Source organism: Schistocerca gregaria, chromosome 1 (genome assembly GCF_023897955.1).
Source record: "Schistocerca gregaria isolate iqSchGreg1 chromosome 1, iqSchGreg1.2, whole genome shotgun sequence".
Taxonomy (NCBI): domain Eukaryota; kingdom Metazoa; phylum Arthropoda; class Insecta; order Orthoptera; family Acrididae; genus Schistocerca; species Schistocerca gregaria.
The window spans coordinates 1078676078-1078693083 of NC_064920.1; the positions used below are offsets into that span (position 1 = coordinate 1078676078).

Here is a 17006-nt window from a genome sequence, read left to right on the forward strand (position 1 = left end):
TTTCTCTGAACTGTTCAGCAACTGTATCATCGGAGTCTGGGGGTCGGTAGAAGGAGCCAATTATTAACTTAATTCGGCTATTAAGTATAACCTCCACCCATACCAATTCGCACGGAGTATCTACTTCGACTTCACTACAAGATAAACCACTACTGACAGACACAAACACTCCACCACCAATTCTGCCTAATCTATCTTTCCTGAACACCGTCTGAGACTTCGTAAAAATTTCTGCAGAACTTATTTCAGGCTTTAGCCAGCTTTCTGTACCTATAACGATATCAGCTTCTGTGCTTTCTATTAGCGCTTGAAGCTCAGGGACTTTTCCAGCGCAACTACAACAATTTACAACTATAATTCCGACTGTTCCTTGATCCAAGCACGTCCTGTAATTGCCATGGACCCTTTGACATTGCAGCCCACCCCGTACTTTCCCGAGGCCTTCTAACCTAAAAAACCGCCCAGTCCACGCCACACAGCCTCCGCTACCCGTGTAGCCGCCAGCTGAGTGTAGTGAACTCCTGACCTATTCAGCGGAACCCGAAACCCCACCACCCTATGGCGCAAGTCAAGGAATCTGCAGCCAACACGGTCGCAAAACCGTCTGAGCCTCTGATTCAGACCCTCCACCCGGCTCTGCACCAAAGGTCCGCAGTCGGTTCTGTCAACGGTGCTGCAGATGGTGAGCTCTGCCTTCATCTCGTAAGCAAGACCGGCAGCCTTCACCAAATCAGATAGCCGCTGGAATCCAGAGAGAATTTCCTCAGATGCAAAGCGACACACGTCATTAGTGCCGACATGTGCCACCACCTGCAACTGGCTGCACCCTGTGCTCTTCATGGCATCCGGAAGGACCCTTTCCACATCAGAAATGACTCCTCCCGGAATGCACACGGAGTGCACACTGGATTTCTTCCCCTCCTTCCCCTCCTTAGCCGCCGTATCCCTAAGGGGCCCCATTACGCGCCTAACATTGGAGCTCCCAACTACCAGTAATCCCACCCTCGGCGATTGCCCGGACCTTGAAGGCTGAGAATGATCCTCTGAAACAGGGCAGGCAGCTGCATCTGGCTCAGCCAGAGACAGTGCCTGAAACCGGTTTGTCAGACGCACCGGGGAGGCTTTCTGATCAGCCTCCGCGGACGCCTTTCGCTGCCTGCCACGCCTTGGAACGACCTCCCAATCAACCACAGGCGAGGGCTCAGCCCCACTGCGGGCAGCAACCGGGGCAACCACAGCGGCAGACCGATCTGGGGACAGACGGGACGAGGTTGACATCCCCGTGATACCCGAGTCCGGCTCTCCACAGTGGTGCCCATTTGCAACAGCCTCAAGCTGTGCGACCGAAGTCAGTGCCGATTGCAGCTGTGAGCGAAGGGATGCCAAGTCAGCCCTCATCCGAACACAGCAATCGCAGTCCCTGTCCATTCTAATCGATGTTGAACAACAGTTACTGAAACACGAGTCCGTGCCTAGATAACGCAAGCGAAACACGCAAAGAATGTATCAACTAACCTGTACAAATGCCTAACGACTGCGCTACAATCTGCTGAATTTACGATTACAGTAACTAAAACTCGAAATTGCACCTCCTATACGAAACTCACACGCAATTTAAATAAGAATCTACCAAGTAAACACTAAAGCGCGATGCTACAACTGTCAAATACTATAATACGCCCGAAATATATGAATTAAACAATGCAAGTACCCAAAAACACGCAAAGAAATTAATTAAACTATCTGACAAATAAGTAAGCTAGGGTTATACGACTTGCTGCTGCAGCTGCTTATCCAATGGCGGCAGGGAGCACAATGTCTGTGACCAATCGACACTGGCTGTTCAAAACAAAAACAGAAGACAGACGACTACGCGAATCTACACTATTCAGGTACTAAGGCGCGATGCTACAACCCTCAAATACTATAATACGCCCGAAATATATGAATTAAACAATGCAAGTACCCAAAAACACGCAAAGCAATCTTATGCAGCAATTCCACGCAACAAGCTTTAACTACATCACAACTCGTGTGACGTGCAGATGCCAAAACTTTTATTTCAGACAAGACTCGGGAACCCACAAAACGACGAAACTGAAGTGTATGCTGGTTTCGCCGTGCCTACATTCAAATATAAAACCATTTGCCGGCTGGAGTGGCCGTGCGGTTCTAGGCGCTACAGTCTGGAGCCGAGCGACTGCTACGGTCGCAGGTTCGAATTCTGCCTCGGGCATGGATATGTGTGATATCCTTAAGTTAGTTAGGTTTAATTAGCTCTAAGTTCTAGGCGGCTGATGACCTCAGAAGTTAAGTCGCATAGTGCTCAGAGGCATTTGAACCATGAAACAATTTGCGTGCAACTCATTCGGCGCAACGAGTGGCGCAACCCAATGTCGTCGTGTGAATTAGGCTTAAGACAGCCTTAAGGATTGCCAAGTTACAGCACTTTCAGATTTGACAATGACTCACATAAAATATAAATGCAAATTTGTGTAAATTTGCGTTCGCAGAAGAATGAGCCGCATCCTATGACGCAATAATATCTCAATATCATTACTATCTCACAGTGTATAAATATTTTCGCAATGACCAACTGAATTAATAAATTCTAATCGCTTCATGTGATTTCAACAGACGATTATTTCAGATGATAGCTTTGTACTGTTGCGGTCATCGCTGTTAGCTACGTAACTGCATCTATTTTATTTATTGATTTTCGACGTCTTTTACATCTTTTTCATTATGCAAATGTTTGTCAGAACATCGTATTCCTCACATTTACACAGCAAATGACTGCAGCATGAATAACTCATATTTTGTAATATTTGTGTTTTTATTTAATTACATATCGAGCTATTCTTAAACAGAGTACTGCGTACCCCAAGTACTTAAAGTACGAGTAACCACAGGTAAAGACGCAACTGGTTTGTTCGTATGGAATGCTATTAGGAAGGGCAACTACTCAGCAGTACCTCCAATGTACCGTCGCACCACCCATAAGGAAAGTTATTGATATGGCAGTAATACTATTTATTTAGAACATGAAAACATATGAGCAAAAAACAAGATCATTCATTAATCAAATATAAGTTTATTAATTAATTAATTGTTTAGATTGCTTTTGATCACGAGTAACATGTACAATGAACTACTGTAATCAGGAGCTGAAATACCGAGTCTCCCACTTAACAGATTCGAGACAAAAGGCGGTGTGGATGAGAATGGACAAACAATTAACTGTCAAGTACTGTTGAACGTCAAAATAGGATAAGAAGGGTATCACATGGATGTTATTGTTGTGCCTAATTTACAAGAGGAATTAATTGTGGGATCCAATTGGTTGACGGAGCACCGTGTTGAAATAATCTACAGAGGAAATGGAGTAAGGTTCTATGATGAAGACGAAGAGAAAAGAGCAAAATTTTTTGAGGAAACGACAGTGGACAGAATAACACATCTTTCCCGAATATGCCATGTAGCAGCACGTGAACATGAAGCAGAAGCAGAAATTTTGGTGGACACTAAATTAGGCAGCATCCCCCAAATGGGAGAAGAGGGAGGTGAACTCCTCAGGGCATGAATTAACAGAAAAATTTATGGGATTCCAACATCAGGATGTGAAGAACTTGAATAGCTGGCCAAATTAGTAGGAAGACACAGAGAAGATTTTGCAAAGAAACCGGAAATAAACATCGGCCACCTTGCACGAGAAAGGTAATACCTCACACACAATATTTTAGACCACCTAATCAGATACCTTAGGCAAGGAAAGAAGCCACAGAGAAAGAATTACAGAAATACTTGCTTCCGCCAAGATAGAAGGAGCTCACAGTAGATATAGCAGCTCCCTGGCCGTCGTAGTGAATAAGAATGGCGATTTGAGACTTGTTATGGACGCTCGAACAGCTAACAATCTATTCCAGTCGAAAAGGGATTGCGCAGCAAATATGGACGAAATCTAAAAAAGTTTAGCGGTGCATAAATCTTTACAAGTCTCGATATAACTCCAGGATACTGTAAAATCTTTCTAAATCCAAAACGAAGAGCAGACACTTCCATTTTATATGACGGACGACGTTGTAAAAAGTACAGAATATTGACTTTTGGTATTGATTAGGACACTGGACTGAGTGTTAGGGGAAGAATTTCTAAAGAAGATTGCGATATATGTGGACTACATTTTGACAGCTAGCGATGAGTGGCAGGAGCACAGGTGTACATTGGAAGAGATACTTGAAAGGTATGCATTTACAGGAGTGAGACTTAACTTTAAAAAGAGATGTCGTTCTTAGGACTCCCGACAGATCTGGAAGGAATCAAACATGATCCAGACAAGCTGAGGGGTATACGCGTTTCTAAGACACTGAAAAATAGGAAACAATTATGAAGCTTCTCGAGTATCTGCGTTTCTAATGTCGATCTGTTGATAAAATCTCAAATAATGAGGCACTACACCGACTATTAAAGACAAACAACATGTGGTCTAGGACGATGAAATGCACTGAAGATTTTGAGAAAATAAAAAATAAATCATCACATTCCGATATTACGAAAACTTTTTACTTGGATGCGATGCATATGACTAGGGACTGGTGGTCCAACTGTATCAAAATGAAGAGGAGAGTGGAGAAGAACTGATAAAGACAGTGGCCTTTGGCAGTCGTGTGTTAACCGTACACGAGTAAGACTATCCAGTAATGGGAAATGAGGTGTTCGCCGTAATTTTCTGTTTCACGAAGTTTAGGTATTACCTTGCAAACGAAAGTCAGTTGTAGTGATGGATCACAAAGCTCTATCCTTTATGATGACAAGTGAGCTATGTCATAGTAGATTAACGAAATGTACGACTTTTCTTCAAGAATTTGATTTTGACGTACAGTACGTATCTGATGTGCAACAGATAGTTCCAGATGCACTTTCATTCTTGCTACTTGGTCTAGAAAAACAGCCCACACCTCCAGACGTTCAGGATTATAAAATTTATCTGGCAAATAGGGTTCATGCAAAAAGAAAGAATGTGGAGTATGTTAACGAACGTAAGGATGTAACATTACGAGTCAAGATAGCTGTAACGGAACTTGAATAGCGTAAAGTTATCGTTAAAAACGCACGCCGAGCTATTTTTTACGATTTGGTCGGTCATAATAATAGTAACATGCTTTTGAATACAATTAAAATATAACGGCGACACCTATTTAGTGTTATTGGAAATAATATGCAGTAAATTAATGAGTAAGGTAGCCGATCCTATAAGAAGAGGTAAAATTGTGCATATTAAAGTGTTTTGCTTTATATCGACTAAGCGTCTTATTTTTCGTTTACTCTTAGAATAAAAGGAAAAAAAAAACAAGTAAAGAAGTGCTAATTGTGTGTTGTGAAAAATAGAGGGGCGAGTTTTAAATAGCTACGGTGTACAATCAGACTAACAAATGGACATTTAGTTACACGAAATCGCGGATAGCGAAGTGTGGTCATTAAACTGAGTACACCTACAGGGCGGTCAATTCCGGGATAAGTCTATTTGCATCTGACGAACGACGCGGTATTGAGACCGTTTTTTTTTTTAATTATATCGCGGAGAGCGGGCTCCAATTTATAAAAAGGAGAAAAGCTGTATCATTATCATTGACTGTTGGTGTCAAGCAACCAAAACTGTTCATCAAAGGGTTTCGGTGAATGAGTGGTGAATGCGAAATGAAACTGTTAACGAAGTTATGTTAAATAAAACAGAAGAGACAAGACAGTTTGGTCGTATCTGTTATTATTCCATAAACTGTAACATTTCTTCTCGTTGTACGAAGCCTTTATAGACGATCGTTATGACAATTTGTTTTGGAGGAATCTCGTTTCGAGTTAAGTTTTGGGGACCTGGTCAAGAAGGGACAGTTCGTAGATCCTAACTACTGAAGCTATTCTGGAATCAGGTGCTACCGTGACCATTGTGTGTTGTCAATGGCTTTAGGACATCATGTCTCATGCTCTAAGATCGACGCGCCTTTGCTCTTGGTATAACGGTGCCTCACGGTAACAACGACAACGCCGACGACGAATGAAGAAACAGTAGAAGGAGACAACTAAGGCGATAAATTGGAGTTAATAAAAAGGAAATATAATAGTGTGAGTGAATAAAATATCGGGATTTATTATCTTACACACGGCGGGGTGTTATATATATGAATAACGAAAATAAAGAGGGACGGAGAGTATGTATTCCCGAACAACCCATAGAAATCATACTGTGGTTTACACTCCTCAGCTACAGGCACTTTGGTCCAAAGGAGTGTGTGGAAAAGCTATGGCAAGATTGTCGGTTATCTAATATGGCTAGGCAACAAAGGTGTTTAACGATAATTTGTGAAGAGTGCCAGAAGACGAAAACAACGACAGCACAGCACAAAGGTTTTGTGAATGCAGCGTTGGCAAATGAACGGAAGTAAACATCCGCTAGGGATCTTCCCGACCCTTTGCCGAAATCTGGTGGTGGTGTAGAGCATACTTTAGTAACGGTCGAGTTGTTCTCTCCTTAATATGGTTATACACGCTAAAGCAAGCCACCAGAGGCAAAACGGAAATAAAGCCGGCCAAGGATTACTTTAACACGGTGGAAATGCCCGAACGCATCACTAATGACGTATGGATGCCAGTTCACTAGTAAAGCGTGGACAGATGCACTGAATCAAATAGTGTGGACACACTATATATTTCGAAATACGGCATGGCCTCTAACTCCGCCAAATGAGCGACGAAAAAAGTAAATAGGTTACGCCGGGTGTATTGTCACAAGTAGAGCCGGTGGGCATACATCATCAACAGTACTCCACATGACTCCATGACGAATGTACGTATGGAAGCTTTGTTTGACCAGATACCAGACAGCCTGATTAGAGATACACTGAGGAACATGTTGCAGCGCAATGTTATATGCGACGAGAAAAATTTTACTATAAACAAGGAGGGACAGCCATCTTTGAAAAGCAGAATCTAAGTTATTTGGTAATCTAAACACATCTTGATTTGAGAAAGGAAACAGTCTTTGAAACCGCAGCTGTAGAGCATATTGTCGTGCACTTACGTATTACAACTGTATACAGATCCCTTTGAAGACTTTGAGTGTAAATTAAAAATTGTATAAAACCACAAATTACTGTCCGTGACGAAGCGTTTCAATTTAATCCCCAAAGTAAATACAACAAGAATCTCTATAGATTTAAAACTTAATTAGAAGAATTTTTTATCCAAATAACCTATTCTCTATACGACAGTAAAGTAGTAAATATGTGCTACGGTGCCATGAAGCTGCTTTATTACAGTTGGAATTACTTTCAGCCAAAAGGCCATCCAGCCATTGGTCTCAGTCATGATAATACTGCAAACCCCTGCTTCTGACTAAGCAGGGGAACATAGGTTGAAGTGTTCAGTGGATGAGATGTGAACAGAATGTTCAATAAATTTTATAGAACGAGTGATTATTATTTTTGCATAGTCTTGCCGCTTAAGCAACGTAGACTAAGCCTTTGACTGCTACGCCGTATGCTGTGTCATTATCGACTAAACCGACTATTTGCATCTTTCCATTGGGATGGCTCCCTACGGACTTAATTACCTGGATCATTGGTGGTTACAATGATTGTGCTTGTGCAGTGCGGTATTTTCAGAATTCAATGCCCCTCAGGCATGCATGCATGTCTGAAGGAACAACCATCACTGTGATAAACATTGCAGAATAGACAGGCATCCGTGACTATGCACTGCCGTCAGCTGTTTGCGGCACATGAAAATTTGTGCTGAAACTGGATTCGAGCCCAGATAACCTGCTACCGCGAGCGGTCGTCTTAAGCACTTAGACTGTCCAAGCACATCTCCAGGACTGATCCAGACTTCCATCTGTCGGTTTATAAAGGGACGAGTCACGTCTAGGGCATTTTCTGTGACCTGTCAAAAACCTTTGACTGTATGAACCGCAGCATTCTCTTTAAGTAAATTAGAATATTATGGTGTCACCGGCACTGCTGCAAAATGGTTTGAGTCTTATCTATCTAACAGCAAACAACGGGTGTCATTGCGAAATACCTGTGCAGTAAGCACTCAGTCTTCATCTGACTGGGAATTAATTACATGTGGTGCTCCTCAAGGTTCCACCTTGCGTCCATTGCTTTTTCTTGTGTACATTAATGACCTCTCATCTGTTACATTGCCAGATGCTAAGTTTGTTTTGTTTACAGATTATACAAACATTGCTATAAGTAGCAAGTCAAGTACAGATTTAGAAATAGCTGCTAATCGAATTCTCACTGACATAAGTAAGTGGTAAAAAAGCTAATTCACTGTCGTTAAACTTTTAGAAGACCCACAATATGCAGTTCAGAAACTGTACGAGATTTCCTTCCAGCATTAGTATAACATATGAAGACATGCAGATTGAAGAGGTTGACAGTGTTAATTTTCTGGGATTGCATCTCGATAGTAAATTCAGTTGGAAAGGACATACCACAGAATAGCTTAAGCTCCTAAACAAGTCTTTATTTGGCGTGAGAATGATATCAGATGCAGGCGATATAAATATTTAAAAAAAACTTGTGTACTTTGCTTACTTCCATTCTATTATGTCGCATGGGATCATATTCTGGGGCAAAAGGTTTTGGGGTGCAAAAGTTTGTGATAAGAATCATTTTTGGTGTAAATTCAAGAACATATTGTAGAAATTTATTTAAGGAACTTTGTATTCTAACCACTGCTTCTCAGTATATTTATTCCTTAATGAAATTTGCTGCAAGTAATATATCTCTATATTCAAGCAATAACTCAATACATAGTATCAATACTAGGAATAAGAATAGTCTAGAAAAAGACCTAAAATCACTTACCTTGGTCCAAAAAGGAGTCCAATATTCAGGAACAACATTTTCAGTAAATTGTCAGCAACCATTAATTCCTTTTTTGAAAGACTTTTTGACAGGCAACTCCTTCTACTCCGTAGATTAATATGTTAACAGAGACTGTTAAACCAGGTTCAGTAAAAATATCGATTAGATTTCTGTTCTGACAACACTTGGTCACAACAGTCAAGATTAGGTATTTTGTGTATGATAAATTATTAATAGTGCATAACAGTGTTTCATTCTGACAGCGTGTTAATTCTGTAAATATTAACTGTTCCGGTTTACTGCATTGTATTAACATATTTCGACTATCTCCTGACAAATGACCAGAGTAGTAAGTATTATATTCAAATGATTTATGTTTTTATGTTATACTTCCTGACATCTCATTTTTTGGGTCAATGGAAAGAAAACTGAATCTGATCTAATTTAATTAGCATCAATGAACGAAAAAAAAAGAAAAACTGCAGATTTAATCCGAAAAGACCGTCGGTTGAGCGTAAATGCGGCTGATGATACTGTAAGAAACGACAAAGAAACACTTCGGCAGAGTTTACGTGAACATTTTTACAGGAGGAAAGTTTGTTCAGAAAAAGGCCTGATGCCCGTCAGATCGTTTCTGACTAAGAGTAGAATCCCTGTGTTGTAACTGCTATCCTACTGATCACATCTTTCATCGCGCGTCTTTTTTCTGTTTCCGAAAGTGAACCCTGCTGTGAAAGGAACAAGATTTGAGACAGTTGAAGCCGTGGAAGAAAAAGCGACGGTGATTGTGAACATGCTTTCAGAAGATGACTTCAAACATTGCTGTGAACAGTGGAAAATTCTCGTCGAACGGTGTGTCGTGGAGGGGAGGACTTTTAGGAGACGATGTAAAGGTTGTGAAGAAGTAAAAATAAGGAATGTTATATGCCAAATGCGTTTTTTTTTAGCCAAACCTCGTAACAAGAAAAAGAAGACAAAAAATATGGCACAATCATTGTAGTTTATTGCGTGGCGTGGTACATCACAATCATTTCTGAAATACAGCTGCTGGCATAGAATTAGTTCTAAAAGAATTGTAAGTTTATCAGTGACAATTAAGATGAAAAACGTGGCACGGTCGTTGCAGTCTACGCTGTTCTTACGCGGCGCAGCGCTCACAATCAGCACACAGCTGCTCCAAGCAAATGCCTTCCTTTCGCTGTCCGAGCTTCTGGTCCGTCTCTAATGACCGCGATGTTGACGGGATGTTAAACTTCCCTCGTTCTTCCTTACAATCACATTTAAATTAGATGACCAGACATAAAACTAATTAAAAATAACTGTAAAATAATTTTAAATTGACTCAGTAATCGTTTAACCGTATAAAAAGATTTTTCTTTTATGTACTCTTCGAGAGTTTGAATTTGGTCGGCTTATGAAGACGTGGTGGGAGTGCATCAAACTGTTTAATGCTGGAGTAGTAAACTCCTTTTTGAATCGGATTAAGACCTATTAATTCAATGTGCAGACTGTTTCTGGGTTTATGTAGTAGTTATCATATTTGCTTTGTCTTTATAGAGAGGAAAGTCAGTACAGACAAAAGCCGACAAGGAAGAAGTATAGTTTGAGATTGTGGTAAGGAGATCTCCATCTTTGGAAAAAAGGTACCTGCAAGCGTGACTGAGCTGGACACCATTCGATCAAAATGGTTCAAATGGCTCTAAGCACTATGGGACTTAACGTCAGAGGTCATCAGTCCCCCAGACTTAGAACTATGTAAACCTAATTAACCTAAGGACATCACACACATCCATGCCGGTGGCAGGATTCGAACCTGCGACCGTAGCAGCCACGTGGTTCAGGACTGAAGCGCCTAGAACCGTCCGACCACAGCCGCCGCATACCATTCGTTATTTCGACTTTTCTTTCAGGATGTTGGTACTCGTTTTACACAATTCCGCACTTTCTCTTAGTGAATAAAATACGAACTTTGCGAATGTAGAAATAATAGGACTGGCTTTGTGATTGGATTCAAGACTTCCTAGCAGACGGAACTTCTTAATGACGGTAAATAGACAGGTGTGAAACCAATCAGGAGTTCCCCAAGGGACTGTTAAAGGATTGTTACTTCCACGTTACGCACAGGGCGTTTAAAAGTGTCTCGGATCCTTACAGGAAACAGTACTGGTCAAAACTACGAAAAATCGTATAACTAAAGTCTGTGAGGAACCAAGTACTGGTACTTGTTGAGACACGGCCGTCCGAGCTGTACCCAGAACGTTCGATACTGACTGGTTTAGGCTGCGTCCGTTGCTCTTTTCTGATTGGTTGCGTTTGCTTACGAGTGTGATGTAACGGTCACACAGAGCATTTAACGAATGTTCCCTGCGTTAAAAGTTCTCTACGTATCTTTTGTCCTATCTGGCGCCGATTCCACAGATCTGAGCGATAAATACAGGGTTATTCTAAATGATGGACCAATTTTCAAAACTTCGTTTTTATTCAAGTACAAATCCAAAATGAACAAGTTTTATGCCAACGAAAACAGCAAGTTTCAAAGTGTTTTTCATAATGTTTGATATCAAGTTAATAAATTTAATAATTTGTAATTAATTCGTTTTTAATAATTGATTAATAACTAGAAAAGTAACCATTGTAAATGCTCAGTGCGGCCACGGTTGGCTGCACGACAAACATCGACGCGGTGGCCAAACTCGTTCCACACACGCGAAAGCGTATCTGCTGTTACTCAGCACATGGCAGCAGTGATCCGGTTCCGCAGATCGTTCAGAGTGGTTAGCAAAGGCGGGACGTAAACAGCTTCCTTCATGTAACCCAATGACAAATAGTCGCAGGGTGTGAGATCACGAGATCACGAAGGCCAGAAGGGCACAGCCAGGTCCTCAAGTCCCCTGCGACCAATCCAGTGCTCAGGAAAACCCTCGTACATCATGGAGCGAATGGGGCGGAGTTCCATCCTGTTGGGAAATGAAGTCCTGGGAATCTTCCATAACTTGAGGGAACAGGCATTGTTCCAACATGTCCAGGTATGTGACGCCCGTTACAGCTCTTTCTGCAAAGAAAAATGATCCATAAACCTTCGTACAGGATAGGGTACAGAACACGTTGATCTCCAGTGAGTCTCTTTCGTGTTGCAATGGTGAATGTCGGTTTTCCAAACCTCATATGCAAACATTGTGTCTGTTGACTTTTCCACTAAGGTGGACGTAGCTTCATCGCTAAAAATTACACGCTGTAGAAATGCGTCATCCTCCAGCAATCCTAGCACATAACCAGAAAATGCGAGACGCTTCTCTTTGTCATTGGGTTTGAGAGCTAGCACAATTTGTAATCTGTAGGGCTTGTAAGCAAACGTTGTCTCAGAACTTTCCATGCGGTTGGTTGGGGTATTCCAAGTTCTCGACTGGCTCTATTGGTAGATTTACTGGGGCTGCCCACAAAACTTTCTCGAATCCATCGGACATAATCTTCTGACAAACGCGGTCGGCCTGTGCTTTTTCCTTTGCACACCCTCCCGGTCTGTTTAAATTGCTTCAAACAGTTGACAGTTACAGGTTTGTTACTTCCATGTTACGCACAGGGTACTTTTGCGATTTGGCGGTAGAATACCGAATTTGGTACGAAATGCCCGCTGAGTGCAATTTGCGACTCACTTTTCGCGTACTCGAGAACGCAGAAAACCTTATGCTCCACAGTCGCCATCTCACTCTCAAATGTCAGTGAAATGGAATGATGGCCCTATTGCCGCGCGAACGATACCGGCCGCTTCTGAAACCATCACCGCCCACCCGCAGCGACTGGACTTATGTGATCGTTTCATAACACCAAAAACACTGAGACCCAGCTATTTGTTTGAGTTTTGCTATCTCGGCAGCAAAATAACTGATGCTGACTGAAGAAGAGTTAATATAGAATGTAGACTAGCAATAGGAGGAATATAATTTATTAATAAGAGAATGTTCTGAATGCTGAATATAAATTTAAGTGATGGAAGTATTTTGTTTTGTGAATTGATAATTGTGTTTTATTCATCTGCGTATCACTTGCGCCTGTGTCCCGCATGTAGCGCAGGGTTGGCGTGGTTAAATCTTATTTGGCATGTTAATGTGAATGGGTGGCCGGAGGCCCTTCCTGCCGCCACCCCGTACCTCCCGGGACTGAATCAGAGTACCCCATCTGCTGTGTCTAGAGTAAAACATGGAAAAGTGCGGATGTGTTCCAAATGTCTGCTAGTCGTGTCACTGAGGGGAGCCATGGGGACCAGCCCAGTATCTACCTAGAGGGATGTGGAAAACCGCCTAAAAACCACATCCATTTGGCATGTTAATGTGAATGGGTGGCCGGAGGCCCTTCCTGCCGCCACCCCGTACCTCCCGGAACTGAATCAGAGTACCCCATCTGCTGTGTCTAGAGTAAAACATGGAAAAGTGCGGATGTGTTCCAAATGTCTGCTAGTCGTGTCACTGAGGGGAGCCATGGGGACCAGCCCAGTATCCACCTAGAGGGATGTGGAAAACCGCCTAAAAACCACATCCAGGCTGGCCGGCGCTCAGGCCCTCGTCGTTAATCCGGCAGGCGGATTCGATACGGGGCCGGCGCGCCTACCCGAGTCTAGGAAACAGCGCATTAGCGCTCTCAGCTAACCTGGCAGGTAATTGTGTTTTATTCATCTCATACATAAATTTGCAATCCATTGGGTTTGCGCACAGGAGACTCGTCAAAAATTTATAATACAGTTACAATGATTTTTACGTTAATAAATAATAGCACTACAATAAATAATAACACTATTAGGATATTTCTTGGAATGTGTAATATCTTGTGTCCGGCTCAAATTTCCAGTTTGTCCTGCATGAATTCATCTACTGAGTAATAACACTTCGATGTCAGTACCTCATTAGTTTTCTTTTAAGTGAACCTAAAGTTATCTGCATCAACTTATTCCCTTTTAATTTATTATAAATTTTCATTCCTATGTATTGAGGCCCCTGGGCGCACAGTCTGTGTCGGTGGGTGGGGAGCATAAAATTTTCTTTGTTTCTAGTATCATGTGAATGGATAAAATGGTTTCCCTCAAATAATTCATGTCTGGTGAACAAATATGTAACAATGTCATATATGTATAAGGATGCCAGAGTGAATGTTTTAAGTTTCCTAAATAATGGGCGACATGGTTCTTTGTGATTTGCAGTCCATATATTTTGAAAGATTTTTTATGTATTTTTAGTACCTGCACTATATTAGCCGAGTTACCCCAAAAAACAATACCAGACCTAACAATAGATTCGGAGTAGCTTCTATATGCCACTTTTCGTGTGTCCATGTCAGCTGCAGTTGATAATATTTGCCTTCCAAATGCAAAGCTGCTCGGTATTCAGTGTGTGCCTGCCAGCTCAAACTTTTATCTGCATTTCAATCTAGGAATTCGACTGAGTCAACTTCTTCCATATCTTGGTTGTTGTGTACAATCTTAATCTACTCACATTTTCCCTGTTTGGTTTGGAACTGCATCCCATGAGACTTAGATATGCTTAGACTCAACACATTTAGCTGAAACCAAGTTTCTAAGGTACTGAGGGTACTGATCACAGGTTTGGCAATTATTTTCTGAATCCTGATCTTCAACTAAGACAGAAGTATCATCTGCGAACAGAACTGACGGGGAGCTGATATTTAATGGTAAGTTATTAACATAGAAGAGAAATAGGACTGGGCCTAATATGGAGCCTTGTGGAATACCCGGAGATAATTTTTTCCGGTCAGAAAATAATATGATCAATTTGAAAAGATGCTAACTCCTTGTTTTCTGTTTTATAAGAAGGATTTAACCCACTGTGGGGCACTGCTACTAGTGCCATACTTTTCAAGTTTGTACACAAGCAATGCATGTTTTACAGAAACAAACGTCTTTGTGAGATCGCAGAAAATTCCTACCTCCTTATTTCTCTTGTCCAATCACGTACTTATTTTCTAAATGCATCTATGGTATTTTTCCCCTGTTGAAAACCAATTTGACTTTTTAGAATAACAGAATATTTTGCGATGACGTTTTGGATTTGTGCAACAGCAAGTTTTCCAAATATTTTAGATAGGACTGGGAGAAACAAGAAAGGGCGATAATTTCCCATGATCTCTCTTGATCCCTTCTTGAAGAGTGGTTTGACTTTAGCACTTTAGCACTGCTGGGAAACAGCCCTCTTCAAAACATTGATTTGTTAGTTGAGCTAGTGGGTTTGCATTTCTTTAATAAATTTGGTGGGTATTGCATCACACCCTGCAGATTTTTTGTTTCTTAATGTTGAAAAAGCGTTTTCTACGTCCTCCACAGAAACTTTTAATAATCTTGGAAAGTTTTCAGAGTTTTCACCTATGCCAAAGGGATTTACTTTGTTGTGATAATCTGTTACATCTACATCAGATTGACTACAAGTTTTTTACACTTTCTACACGAAGAATCATTTAATTATACTGGTTTCGGAGCATCCTTTCACCATACAATGCTACCGGCGCCATCTTTACACTATTTGTCTGTAGTGTGGCCCTGCACGAAAGTGGAACGAGGACTGTTAAATTCAGACAAGAAGAGAACAGAAGGTTTTGAAATGTGAGATGTTGGAGGATTTATGGTCAAACTCGACTAGAGGAACGGACAGGTTGATGGGACACATCTTGTGGTATCGAGTTTAGTTTAGTGCTCATGGGCGCTCAATGGCGAGGTTATCAGCGAGGTAGTGTTGAGGAATCGTCAGTTTAGTAAGGCGGGGAAATGTGTGTGTGCATGTGTGTGTGGAAAATTAGTCGAAGCGAATGTGGTCAGATGTAGAAATGCGATAAAACAAGTAAGAACCAGTCTGCATTCGCTCTCTCCCAATCAAAGCCATGATCACTGACACAATCACACCACCTCAATTCGGACGTAGTTGGAGTTAAAAATTGTAGAGGCAGATCAAGGTATGTGCACAGTATGCAGCTCCAAATGGAAATCGGTCGCAGTAGTTATCTGGATATGGGGAGACTCGCATAGAATAGAGTGGCGTGGAGAGTTGCATCAACCCAGTCTTCGGATTGAAGACTATAACAACAACAACAACAACATGACAAAAACGTATCAAATGGTTCAAATGGCTCTGAGCACTATAGGACTTAACATCTGAGGTCATCAGTCTCCTAGAACCTAACTAACCTAAGGACATCACACACATCCATGCCCGAGGCAGGATTCGAACCTGCGACCGTAGCGGTCGCGCGGTGCCAAACTGAAGAGAAACGTGTTCACAATGTTTGATAAATACCGGACTGAAAGAGAGCAGGTGTAGGGAGTGGCACAAAACAGAAAAGAGAGGAAATGAGGACGAACTACGCGGAACCATCAAAGATACAACAACATAGGGGCGGATACACTGCAGTGTGATGAGGAAGAGAAGTTGGGTGTACTCACCGCGTGGGCGGCAGGCAGCGGTACACTTGCAGACTCGTCAGACACGTACGCCACCGGTCCAAGAACCGTACCGACTGCCCACGCTACGAACGCACTCGCAAGGCTCTCATCGATTCGTGCGTGGTGAGCTCTCGTTGATAATGGATTTTATCAGTTTGAACTTTCATACGATGTAAAGTAACATTATCAGAAGTGTTTATTTACGCTACAGAGTACGGCTTCGGCACTATCATTAGTGTGATAAGACAGAGAGATTAAATGCTAATGAAGGAAATGTCGCTAGCAGCAAGCCGACTGAAAAGAGAGAAAGGGGGGGAGACACTAATAGCTAGCGAGATGAACTTTTTGCTAAATAACGAGATGGACACATTCAGTCATTCGTGGTGTTCTGTACGTCCCACCAAGAATACGGCAGGCTACATCGGTAACAAACTACCTGAATGCCGTTTAGTAATGTTTGGGCGGTCGCTGTCGTCAATGTGACGACATTCTTGACGCAGCCGGAGACCCCACGTTCTGCTGCCGCGGCCCACACCCACTTGAACCTGCCACCCACACTTCCCAACGCTACGCATTTAATGACTGCGCCACACCGCGAGGGTGTGTCCATCAACTGTCGCTTCCTTTGTCCAACGTGGGCCGCAAAGGTGGTTTCTCTTCAGTTAGGTTCACTACCTAGTCATCATGTACTCGATCTACTA

General features: G+C 42.0%; 1 protein-coding gene across 1 annotated transcript in view; it reads right to left on the reverse strand.

Moving 5' to 3' along the window:
• LOC126281821 (phytanoyl-CoA dioxygenase, peroxisomal-like) overlaps positions 1 to 16415 on the reverse strand; it is a 125250-nt gene extending 108835 nt beyond the window's left edge. The window contains exon 1 of the mRNA XM_049981063.1: positions 16306 to 16415. The gene's annotated coding sequence lies outside the window, so the exon portion shown is untranslated. The remainder of the gene's footprint in view (positions 1 to 16305) is intronic.
• Positions 16416 to 17006: the final 591 nt, after the last annotated feature.